Here is a 13,031-nt window from a genome sequence, read left to right as displayed (position 1 = left end):
ACCCCTGGTTCCTATCACCACCACTGTAAAGACATTTGAACCATTTCACACCAAACCACTCTGAATGGCTCTGTTTACATCTCAAACACTGAATTATGCAGAAATTAAAACTTTTTGGTGAACACTCTTGTTTACAGTGTGGCAGATAAGTTTGCTTTTTGAATATAAATTATTTAAAAGTAAGGAAGTAAATTAACGTATAAGTCCAGGGTCCTGACTCCTGTATGTGTGCTGGATCTGGAGAGAGATTAGCTGAAGAATTTTCCTCCGATCACCTGAGAAACTCTTACAGTGTCTGAGTGAGACGCTCCTGACGGAGAGACGTGAGATTAGCTGATAATAGGCAGTAAGTGGCGTCTCCTCCTTTTAACCGCTGCTATCTCTCCCCCCGCAAGGCTTTCAGACGGGATCAAAGTCTCTCTCCGTGTCTGTCTGCTTTAATACACAGCCCAGCATGTCTGTCTGATACAAATCCCCCCGTTAGTCCATCAGCACTGTTGTATTAAAACTCGTTTTTATGAAAAGTTAACTTTAAAGTACGTTAATGTGCACAGTCACAACAAACATGCTACTCTCTAAAATAACTGCCGTTTTACAGTAAATCACAACACGATTTATATTAACACAACTATATAATTTATACAATTTATAAAAACAGTGTGTTATTGTGTTTAGCTGTGAATTCTGGGTGCTGCTGTCTATTCATAACACTTTACAGTATCATTTACAATAAATGCCTGCAACAATTCAGAATGAAAGGCATTATAATGCCTTTATAAAGCTTAATCAAACCAATAGTTGGTAGTTAACTGATTATTCAGTATTACTTTATAAGCAGTACAGATAGATAGATAGATAGATAGACAGACAGGTAGGTAGATAGATAGATAGATAGATAGATAGACAGACAGACAGACAGACAGACAGATAGATAGATAGACAGACAGATAGATAGATAGACAGACAGACAGATAGACAGACAGACATAAAGATAGATAGACATATAGATAGACAGACAGATAGATAGATAGATAGATAGATAGATAGACAGACAGACAGATAGATAGATAGACAGACAGACAGATAGACAGACAGACAGATAGATAGATAGACAGACAGACAGACACAGACAGACAGACAGATAGATAGATAGATAGATAGATAGACAGATAGATAGACAGACAGACAGATAGATAGATAGATAGATAGATAGACAGACAGATAGATAGACAGACAGATAGATAGACAGACAGACAGACAGACAGATAGATAGATAGATAGACAGACAGATAGATAGATAGACAGATAGACAGATAGATAGATAGATAGATAGACAGACAGACAGATAGATAGATAGACAGACAGACAGACAGACAGACAGACAGATAGATAGATAGACAGACAGATAGATAGATAGATAGATAGACAGACAGACAGACAGACAGATAGATAGATAGTATATTGATCCAGAAGGAAATTTTGCATTCATACACACTTCACACACACAATTTATACACACTTATGTGTATATATTCATCCAGGGTTCCTTAGTAAAGGTAATGGTTCTATTTAGGACCATGAGTTCTATATAGAACCATTTGCATGCTTAAAGTGTTCTTTGCATGGTAAAACGGTTGTTCAGATTGATGGAGAATGTGTTGTATATGGTTCTGTATAGAGCCTTTGTAAAAATGGTTCTGTATAGCACCAGGAAGGTTCTTCTCTATTGTTACAAGCTCGACATCGTAACCATAGTAGCCGCAACAGTGCAGTAAAAGAGCCGCATGTCGGACCCCTGAAAACGTTCAGTAGTCCACCGTGGAGCGGGAAAAGTTCACATTACATAACTGACTACAACTTACATGAGCCTGAGGACATTCTACAGCATCTGGCTGGAGCAGCTACATGCAGCCGTGATCTTTTTTGCGTTTGAACTGAATTCGTCTCTGCTGGCTCGTGTGACGACATTGCCTCACTCTGCTGTCGTGAGTGGTGTAGCATAAACAGCGGTGTTTGAAAGGTGACCTGACTGGCTTGTGTTCGTGTGTGGGAGAGAGAGAGAGGTTCTACAGTGGAACAGCAGCGTACAGCCGGTTTTGTGGCCTGACCGCAGCGCTCTGCAGTCGGGAGCTACAGAGCTAATTGCTGCATTGTACTAGGTTTTCGTGGGAGGAAGAAAAGAAAAGCAAAAGAGATGAAAAATGAGAGTAGGAAAAGAAAAAAAAAGCAAAACAAGAGAAGCCAAAGAGCCCCTGTTCTCTCTCTCTCTCTCTCTCCTCCCTCCCTCTCCCCACGCTGGTGTTGTGTTCCAAGTAGTGTGGGAAAAGACGCCAAAGGTCCATTTTCAGAAGTTCAGAGCAGAAGTTGTTCTACATGCAGATTATGTTTAGTGACTCAGCTAAAATTCGGCCAAACTTAGACTCACGCAAAACAAAAATAGCTGCCGAATCGACATTTTCTAAACACTGTAGCCCAACTAAGTCTTTAATCTAAGAAGCTGGATAAAATATGTATAAAGTATTACTCCATATATAGTCCCATTCATATGCACACCAGCCTAGTCTGATTTAACTACGCTCTTAACCCTTGTGTGGTGTTGATGTGTTTGTTACTCAGTGGTCTGCTGGACCCACCACATTATTGTTTATTTGAATCAATACAGCCATAAAAATTTATGTAAAAATACCAGATGTTTAAAATATCACAAGTGTCCAGCGTAGGGTTCTCCTTTAGCAGCTGTAGCCAGTCAGCAGCCTGTCCATGTTGTCCACACACACATATACAAACACAAGACACACACACACACACACACATACACACACACTAACAGCAGGCCATGTAGGAGGAGAACAGAGTGAAGGACACAGCACCTCCACACTTTTACTCCCCGCAGGGTTCACCCAACACCACGTGTGTAGTATAAATGGGTGGGGGGTGAACAGAGTGAAGACACTGAAAATGGGTTATTTTATATGTTCTTCACAGAAAATGAGCAAAGACCAAGAATCTGAAGTTGAAATAATAATAAATCACATATTTTTTTCTCTTGGTAAACAGGAAGTGTGTAAGTTTCCAAACAATTCTCATGTGGTATAAAATCTCAGTATGAATTATAGGCGTGCTCAGTGCTCACTGTGACGTCGGGAATGTACAACATCATGGACACAAAAACAGACTTTTTGGGCATTTAACTGTTTTATTGTTCATAGTCGTACACTTGAGGTGGGACAGCACATCTGGGCTTAATTCAGGCCACAGAGAATACAGGTAAATGCTTCTTTATGAACCTCCGCACTTTAGAAAAAACACAAAAAAATCTTTTTGTGCAAAATATGGTGGAACATTTACCGACATGGTAATGCACACAGGATTAATATGATCTGGTGTTAATTTCATGGTTTGTTTTATAGTGCAGGATCAGGATAACTCAAGTTGTTTCTAAGGCTTGTGTTATAGCACAGGATTAATATAGCCTGGGATTGTTTCTAAGGCTTGTGTTATAGCACAGGATTAATATAACCTGGGATTGTTTCTAAGGCTTGTTTTATAGCACAGGATTAATATAACCTGGGATTGTTTCTAAGGCTTGTTTTATAGCACAGGATTAATATAACCTGGGATTGTTTCTAAGGCTTGTGTTATAGCACAGGATTAATATAACCTGGGATTGTTTCTAAGGCTTGTGTTATAGCACAGGATTAATATAACCTGGGATTGTTTCTAAGGCTTGTGTTATAGCACAGGATTAATATAACCTGGGATTGTTTCTAAGGCTTGTTTTATAGCACAGGATTAATATAACCTGGGATTGTTTCTAAGGCTTGTTTTATAGCACAGGATTAATATAACCTGGGATTGTTTCTAAGGCTTGTGTTATAGCACAGGATTAATATAACCTGGGATTGTTTCTAAGGCTTGTGTTATAGCACAGGATTAATATAACCTGGGATTGTTTCTAAGGCTTGTTTTATAGCACAGGATTAATATAACCTGGGATTGTTTCTAAGGCTTGTTTTATAGCACAGGATTAATATAACCTGGGATTGTTTCTAAGGCTTGTGTTATAGCACAGGATTAATATAACCTGGGATTGTTTCTAAGGCTTGTTTTATAGCACAGGATTAATATAACCTGGGATTGTTTCTAAGGCTTGTTATAGCACAGGATTAATATAGCCTGGGATTGTTTCTAAGGCTTGTGTTATAGCACAGGATTAATATAACCTGGGATTGTTTCTAAGGCTTGTTTTATAGCACAGGATTAATATAACCTGGGATTGTTTCTAAGGCTTGTTTTATAGCACAGGATTAATATAACCTGGGATTGTTTCTAAGGCTTGTGTTATAGCACAGGATTAATATAACCTGGGATTGTTTCTAAGGCTTGTGTTATAGCACAGGATTAATATAACCTGGGATTGTTTCTAAGGCTTGTGTTATAGCACAGGATTAATATAACCTGGGATTGTTTCTAAGGCTTGTGTTATAGCACAGGATTAATTTAGTCTGGGATTGTTTCTAAGGCTTGTGTTATAGCACAGGATTAATATAACCTGGGATTGTTTCTAAGGCTTGTGTTATAGCACAGGATTAATATAACCTGGGATTGTTTCTAAGGCTTGTGTTGTAGCACAGGATTAATATAACCTGGGATTGTTTCTAAGGCTTGTGTTTTAGCACAGGATTAATATAACCTGGGATTGTTTTTAAGGCTTGTTATAGCACAGGATTAATATAGCCTGGGATTGTTTCTAAGGCTTGTCATAGCACAGGATTAATATAACCTGGGATTGTTTCTAAGGCTTGTGTTGTAGCACAGGATTAATATAACCTGGGATTGTTTTTAAGGCTTGTGTTTTAGCACAGGATTAATATAACCTGGGATTGTTTTTAAGGCTTGTTATAGCACAGGATTAATATAACCTGGGATTGTTTCTAAGGCTTGTGTTATAGCACAGGATTAATATAACCTGGGATTGTTTCTAAGGCTTGTTTTATAGCACAGGATTAATATAACCTGGGATTGTTTCTAAGGCTTGTGTTGTAGCACAGGATTAATATAACCTGGGATTGTTTCTAAGGCTTGTGTTTTAGCACAGGATTAATATAACCTGGGATTGTTTCTAAGGCTTGTGTTTTAGCACAGGATTAATATAACCTGGGATTGTTTTTAAGGCTTGTGTTATAGCACAGGATTAATATAGCCTGAGATTGTTTCTAAGGCTTGTCATAGCACAGGATTAATATAACCTGGGATTGTTTCTAAGGCTTGTGTTTTAGCACAGGATTAATATAACCTGGGATTGTTTCTAAGGCTTGTGTTTTAGCACAGGATTAATATAACCTGGGATTGTTTCTAAGGCTTGTGTTTTAGCACAGGATTAATTTAGTCTGGGATTGTTTCTAAGGCTTGTGTTATAGCACAGGATTAATATAACCTGGGATTGTTTCTAAGGCTTGTTTAATAGCACAGGATTAGTATAACCTGGGATTTTTATATGGTTTGTTTTATAGCACATGATTGATGTAACCTGGGGTTATCTCTATGATTTGTGATCATGGGATTAGTCAGTTAATTCTTTTTGATTTGAGTTGGCTGAGTTGGTTGCACAATTTTGTAATGAAGTAGTAAAATTATTGAGACTAAATGCTTTAATGTACAACAAAACAGCAAAACAATATTTGAACATTAAGGTAGCCTAAATAACGATTATTCATTATTCATTATTATTACACTGGCAGATACAGTAGATAGAAACAGTAAAAGTCAAAGGTCCCTCTTGTTCTGGCGTAATGAATCTGACTAATGACATTCTTGGCTAATGAAACTAATCAGAACTCATTTATTGTGTGTCCTGAACTAATCCAGTTTTCTCCTGAACTGGCTGAACTGACCGTAACACTGTTTCTGTCCAGCTGCTAGTTCAGTGCTGAACATAAAGAGCAGACATGTTTTAAATACCACACCATATTTTAATCTGGCTGGTGGGCCGGGGGCCAAGTTCAGCTGCAGTAATCCACCCTCGGGCCCTCATGCGTGAGGTGCTGGTGTTAGACTGAGGCTAAAGGAGGCTGGCTGGAATTTATTGAGCACCCAGAGTCTTTGGAAATCATGACCCCACTGGGATTGTAGGAGAAATCACTTTCTAACGTCGGCTGGGTACCAAGCTTTTCTTACTCTTGCCTTTCTGCTTAGAGCAAGTGCTCGACAGAGTTAAGATCACAGCAAGCTTGCGCCCGTCCCCTGCGCCACAGCTCCCTGAACATATCAAAGAAAGGTGACTGTCCTGCTGCTTTGGCTTTTGCCCAGTGCTGAGGCTCTGTTTGGGTGTAGGGGCTGCATTTGGGCAGCGGCTTAAAGGGCCCACGCCACTGAAAATCAAACTTACCTCACTCTTTTGATTCATGGAAACACTGTTAAAGTATATGGAAACTAACCTATTTTAAATAGCCTTAATTCATCATGGTTGTGACATCACAACCACGAACACATTTACATAAGACAGCAGTTTCATGTGGAGTGTTGTTCCTGCGGACAGTCTGTAGCAGAGGTGTTGGAGTGAAAGATTAAACGTTGTGCTGTTCATGGCTGTCGGGAAGCAAATGGATCGTTGCAGCCCTCCAAAGGGTCGACACGTCTGATAGCTGTGACTGAAGTTCATTTTTTCCTATTTTTCTTAGGATTTCTGTCTGAACTTGACAGTTTCAGCTTTTCAGCTGAGATGCAATGCGTAAACCGATTGCTAAGAGCTTTACAAGTAATTAGTGGCAAGTAGGAAAAATGACTATATCTATAGATAGATAGATAGATAGATAGATAGATAGATACTTTATTAATCATAAGGGAAATTATACAAGCACAACAATAAAGGACTGTACAAACATCGCTGTTGGCAGAAGAAAACCTTGTATCTCCAAAATTGTAACTTTACAGGAGAAGGAAAAAACCTACTTTACTTTCAGTGTAAGTCAATGGAACCAGACTGTTTTTCCAAGTTGTTTTGGGTCATTTCTTTTGATCTATTCATCATGAAATTTATACACGATGTAAAAGGACAACAGGCATTTTCAAATAATGTCAAAAACTGAAAAACAACAAAAATGGAGGTTTTCTTCCGACAACACTGATATATTAATAATGCACAATATTTACAAAACCTGCAAGTGAGTTAAAAACTGTGGGTTAGCATTAAATGCTTGAATGCAGGTGAACATTTATATGCAGCTGCTGTCGGAACAAAACCTCGGCCATTTTTGACGTTTTTCAGTTTTTGACATCATTTGAAAAAGCCTGCTGCCCTTTATATTGTATGTAAATTTCATGATAAATGGACCAAAGGAAATGACTCAAAATGCCTTGGAAAAAAGTCTGGTTCCATTGACTTACATTAAAAGTAAAGTAGGTTTTTCCTTCTCCTGTAAAGTTACCATTTTGGAGATATAAGGTTTTGTTCCAACAGAAGCGATATGATATATCATTGTTTTTGATGGCAGTTTCTAAATATGGAACAACACTGTGTGTCATGATATGATATTTTTGCATGTAAGTATTTTTCCAACTAAGAAAATGGCACAATAACAATACTGGTGCAACCACTGAAGTGCTTGTAAATAGTGAAAAGTGCTGGTGCTTTACAGCTCAGGAGCAGTCAGTGTGGTGAGAGGTGAGAGGCTTGTATGTTGTGATAAACACAGAACACACACACAGAGCGGGCAGTTCAACCCCCAGCACTACAGACGCAGCATGCGGGTGAATAATCGGATTATATTTAGTCCATATTGTGCGGCTCTGGCTGGGGGGACAGGCTGCTCCTGCAGTGCTGTGGTCTGGACCGCAGTATGGGTTCTCTGTAAACTGGAGCTGGTGAGAATGAGGGGTCAGTTCCTTTCAATGTCTTTAACTGTGTTCATGCCACTACGATGGACAAAAAGTGGATCTAGAACATTAAACATCTTTTACTGATAAAATTGGGGCATATTATTATTACATAAAGGCACTTAAAGGGGAATTCCACCAATTTCTCAAAATTTCTGCCTAGTTCTATTACTGATAATGCAAGCAAAGTCAGTCAGAGTGGTTTAATGTGAAATAGTTTATTGTAGAAAAGCATACCAACTTTCTTTACAGTGGTGGTGATAGGAACCAGGGGTCGCCATGACTACAACACAGATATAGACATTTTATTTAGTATCCAAAACCACCAGTGAACCTACACGAGTCTTCTGAGTTTTATATGGAATGTTGATGATGGGAAAATAGTCATAAATCTGAAAAATCCCTGCATGATAAATTGATTTTTAAAAAATGCATTTTTGACCAAAATCCTATGGCAGAATTATCATAAAACAATATGTCAGACATTAGGGAGTGGATTCATAAGCATTTCATGTAGTAACTTTCTGTGAGGGAGCTTTTAGAGGTGGATGTCTGGTTGCTATCACCACCACTGTGAACAATTCTGACTGTAAGTTTCTCTAGAACAGAGCGTTTCACACCAAACCACTCTGAACGGCTCTGTTTACATCTTAAGCGTTTAATTATACTGATTTTTTTGAAAATCAATGGAATTGCCCTTTAAATATATGTATAAGATGCATATGTAGCATTATTGTACTGAAACATATTTGCATAAAATGCATATGAGACATATGTATGACCTGCATTCTAGTGTGAAAACAAATGTGATGTGGCTTGGTGTCCTTGTTTTCATAATAAGTGTGAAACAGGAATAGCCTTCCCCGGTGTGTAGCTGTGGTCTGTGCCGCTCTGTGGTGGCCTGTGGCCGCGGCTCTGCTCTGTTTAAAGCCCGAGGTTCGGGAAATTGCCGGAATGTTTGAGGCCGGGGGAGCAGGACACTCTCTTACTCCATAACACACACATGTGGGACCTGTTACCATGCCTGCATGGAGATGGTTACCCGGGAGACCTGTATCCCCAGAAACGTCCTTTAGATAATATGCACGTTCACAAATGCAGATTCATGTACCATAATTGACCCCTTAAACAGATGTATTAATCAATTAGTAATCAGTAATCAACTACTACAGCTTACTCGATATCTACTATGAATTATTCTGTTTCTGCTATGAATAATTCAGAATCTATTATGAATAATTTAGAATCTACTATAAATTATTCAGCGTCTACTATGGATTATTCTGTATCCCACTTGAATTTTTCAGTAACTAATATGAATTATTCAATTATTGTTATGAATTATCCAGAGTCTACCATCAATTATTCATTATCTACAATTAGTTGTTATTACAAATTATAATTTTAACTTTTAAAAGTAAGTAAATCATTATGTTATTAAATTACAAAAATGATCTATCCTGACAGTATGACGTTTTACACACATACAAAATAAATATTGTTAGAAATGGATAACCGACTCTAAATGTAGGCATTGTGATATAAACTGAGTCTGTTCTACAGTTTCTCATTAGGTTGAATGAATAAGTGACTCTAAATGTAGGTATTGTGATATAAACTGAGTCTGTTCTACAGTTTCTCATTAGGCTGAATGAATAACCGACTCTAAATGTAGGTATTGTGATATAAGCTGAGTTCTGCAGTGGGCATGGACAGGTCAACCGAAGCGTAAATCTACGTAGAAGCTACAAATAAGCTAACAGGCAGCACTTAAGGTACACACAGGCATACATAGAGGGACCTAAACGTGGAAAGTCCCGACCTAAAGGCCACTATTCTTATCCGCTGGACTGCATGAGGGCCGTCGCACACCTGCATACAATCAGCCTCTGCATCCACAGACGCACACAGACTCCCAGAAGGAGATCAGCGATAATTGTTTTCCATGTCGTGCCCTGCGCACTGTTCTGTAACCATATGAAGCTTGTCAGGAGTGTTTGTACGTCGTACTGTTGATAATAACCCTCCGACATATGTTTAATATAATCGTCTCCATATGGTTCTCCTCCATTAGCGTTCTGGAAGTAGAGCTTCATGTCTCTTTGTTTTACACTGGCGGTGTAGGAGGAGTGCGGGCTGGGGTGGAAGTGTATTTGGGCTGCGGTTATCAATGAGGCTTTTGTTTCTTCCTCTGTTCTTTTCTTCCTTTCTTTCTGAGAAAGAAATCTGATTGGATGTTTCCTATCAACCTTCGCTCCTTTTCTTCTCCAAAGCTCCCTCAAGCCTTTGCATCAGAATCTAAACCGGGCCGCGTTTGTTTTGGTTCTTCTTTCGCCCAGAGCAGCCTGGTGTTCATCTGGGCCGGATGGCCGGTGGCTTCAAGTGGTGAGCTGCAAACAGGGCGCAGAGGGTTAATGATTACCATGGCACGGTCTCTGGGTCTGTTATTCTTTCTTTCTTTCAAAACTGTTTACCTTGTTAGTGTTTTTTCCTACCAGTGATTAGAACCACTAGCTTTGTCATCCTCTGAAGCAGCCATGTTCATTACGTCAAAGCGATTCCAATCAATTCTCCAGAAATTCTGCACATATAAACAAACGCAGACAGAAACAAAGTCTTTTAAAGTGGTTTCATGTGAAATAAATCTGCTGAGTCAGGATTGCACTGCAACAAATGAGACATAAGCGAGTGTAAACATCTTGAATGTAGTCAGTAGATCTACTGTTTCTCTTTATGAGACTGTCGTAAGAATATTGTGAGATTTTTTTACTTATTTCTAGACATTTGTACTTGTTTTTAAGCAGTTTCATCGTATGAAAGTGTCTTGTTCCACTGGCAGATCATTTTACTTGTTTTAAGCATCGTTTCTTAACGTGAGCGAAATTATCTTCATTATTTCTTGAAAGAAGTAAGACACTTTCACTAGATAAAGGCACTTAAAACAAGTAAAGAAAATACAAAAACAGATGGAAAAATCTTATAATATTCTTACAATAGTCATATACACCGATCAGGCATAACATTATGACCACCTCCTTGTTTCTACACTCATTGTCCATTTTATCAGCTCCACTTACTATATAGGTGCACTTTGTAGTTCTACAGTTACAGACTGTAGTCCATCTGTTTCTCTGATACTTTGTTAGCCCCCTTTTACCCTGTTCTTCAGCAGTCAGGACCCCCATGGACCCTCACAGAGCAGGTACTATTTGGGTGGTGGGTCATTCTCAGCACTGCAGTAACACTGACGTGGTGGTGGTGTGTTAGTGTGTGTTGTGCTGGTGCGAGTGGATTAGACACAGCAGTGCTGCTGGAGGTTTTAAACACCTCAGTGACACTGCTGGACTGAGAATAGTCCACCAACCAAAAATATCCAGCCAACAGCGTCCTGTGACCACTGATGAAGGACTAGAGGATGACCAACAAAAACTGTGCAGCAGCAGATGAGCTATCGTCTCTGACTTTACATCTACAAGGTGGACCGACAAGGTAGCAGTGTCTAATAGAGTGGACAGTGAGTGGAGAGTGAGACAGTGAGGGTCCATGGGGGTCCTGACCACTGAAGAACAGGGTAAAAGGGGGCTAACAAAGTATCAGAGAAACAGATGGACTACAGTCTGTAACTGTAGAACTACAAAGTGCACCTATAGAGTAAGTGGAGCTGATAAAATGGACAATGAGCGTAGAAACAAGGAGGTGGTCATAATGAAACATACCAAATTCAGAGATAAAAACCACGAGACGTAGAGTTTTAATTAAACGCTGAGTCAAAGAGATGTGTTTTTAGATGCTTCTTAAAAGTGAGCACTGAGTTTGACTGTCTAATAAAAGGTGGAATTAAGTTCCACCAGACGTTTGTATTATATTATAACTAATTAATTAATAACTCAAATTCGTGGAGAGTTAAAGGGCCTATATGATGACAAAAGGGAGAAACTAAGTAAAAACAGCCAAATTTGAATGTGTTGTTTTTGTGGTGTCATGAAAACCAGCAGATTTACCTGCGTATTCCGTTTACAGCAGTTTAGCCCCGCCCATTAACACTGAAGTTATGAGGAGTGTTTCAGTCAAAACAGAACTCACAGTCTTTAAGGCACAGAAGCAGAAACAGTATGTTTAATTGTAAGATTGGAAAAAGGACAATAAAATGGTCATTTTTGTTGTTTTGGCACATAAAGTGAATTGAAAAGTGAGTCTCAGAGGCGAAAAATAAAATATGGGCCCTTTAATGTCTAAATATTACCATATAAATGCTGATAGGAAGGTAAGAATACGAACATGCGTGTGAATGAAGTCCTGCCTCAGTGGAGGCGGTCTGTGTGCATAGCTGAGTCAGTTTCAAAGGGACGATGATCCTGCAGCTTATTGTGTGTGTACAGTGTAATGAGACGCCTATTGCTCTTCATAATACTGTCAAAACAGAGGAATCGCATCGCTCTTAGAGACCAACAGCTTTGATGTGGTTTGGTTTTGTGCAACATTCTCAAGAATCTAATAAAAGCCCGATAAATATGACCCCTGTGACGTGTCTTGACCTTTGACCTGGCCCCACGGTTACCCCGGTTAAGCTGTTTTTGCGAGCGACCCAAAGTGCACCTCAGCTTTTTTAGCTTTGTGATAACAGAGGAACAGAAGAGCCAGTGTGTCTCCTGCCGAGAGAGACTCCGCGTCGCTTTAAGCTTCGCTTTCTAAAAGCAATTTTAAACCTTTCGGAGAGGCGCACAGCGCCCCCTGCTCGACCTGCCCATTGACCCCGGGGGGAGAAGAAGAGGGAGGGTGCAGTGATGGTGGATGGCGTATTGATAGTGGAGGGAGAGGGGCTCTCACGGCCCACTGAAACAGAGTAAACACAGCAGAGGAGCTTCAAAAGAGCCCGAGGCCCTCAAAGGCTGATTCCTCAGTGTGGGAGCCAGTTTGTTTTCATACATTGTTGGAAATCAAGAGAAAAAGAGTTCTAACCTACAGAACCGGCAAAGTACTCCAGACTTTGAAGTAGAATCAGAGAAAAACTGTTCTAACCTACAGAACCGGCAAAGTACTGCAGACTTTGTAGTAGAACCAGAGAAAAACAATTCTAGCCTACAGAACTGACAAAATGCTCCCCGACTTTGTAGTAGAACCAGAATAAAACAGTTCTAACCTACAGAACCGACAAC

At 39.5% G+C, this 13,031-nt stretch overlaps 1 protein-coding gene across 2 annotated transcripts in view; it reads left to right on the top strand.

Annotated features, from left to right (window-relative positions):
- Nucleotides 1-13,031, top strand: part of emid1 (EMI domain containing 1) — a 162,593-nt gene that overhangs the window by 15,350 nt on the left and 134,212 nt on the right. The window lies entirely within an intron of this gene.

This window comes from Colossoma macropomum, unplaced genomic scaffold (assembly GCF_904425465.1).
Source record: "Colossoma macropomum unplaced genomic scaffold, Colossoma_macropomum, whole genome shotgun sequence".
Lineage (NCBI taxonomy): Eukaryota > Metazoa > Chordata > Actinopteri > Characiformes > Serrasalmidae > Colossoma > Colossoma macropomum.
This window is presented reverse-complemented; position numbering and strand designations above follow the sequence as displayed.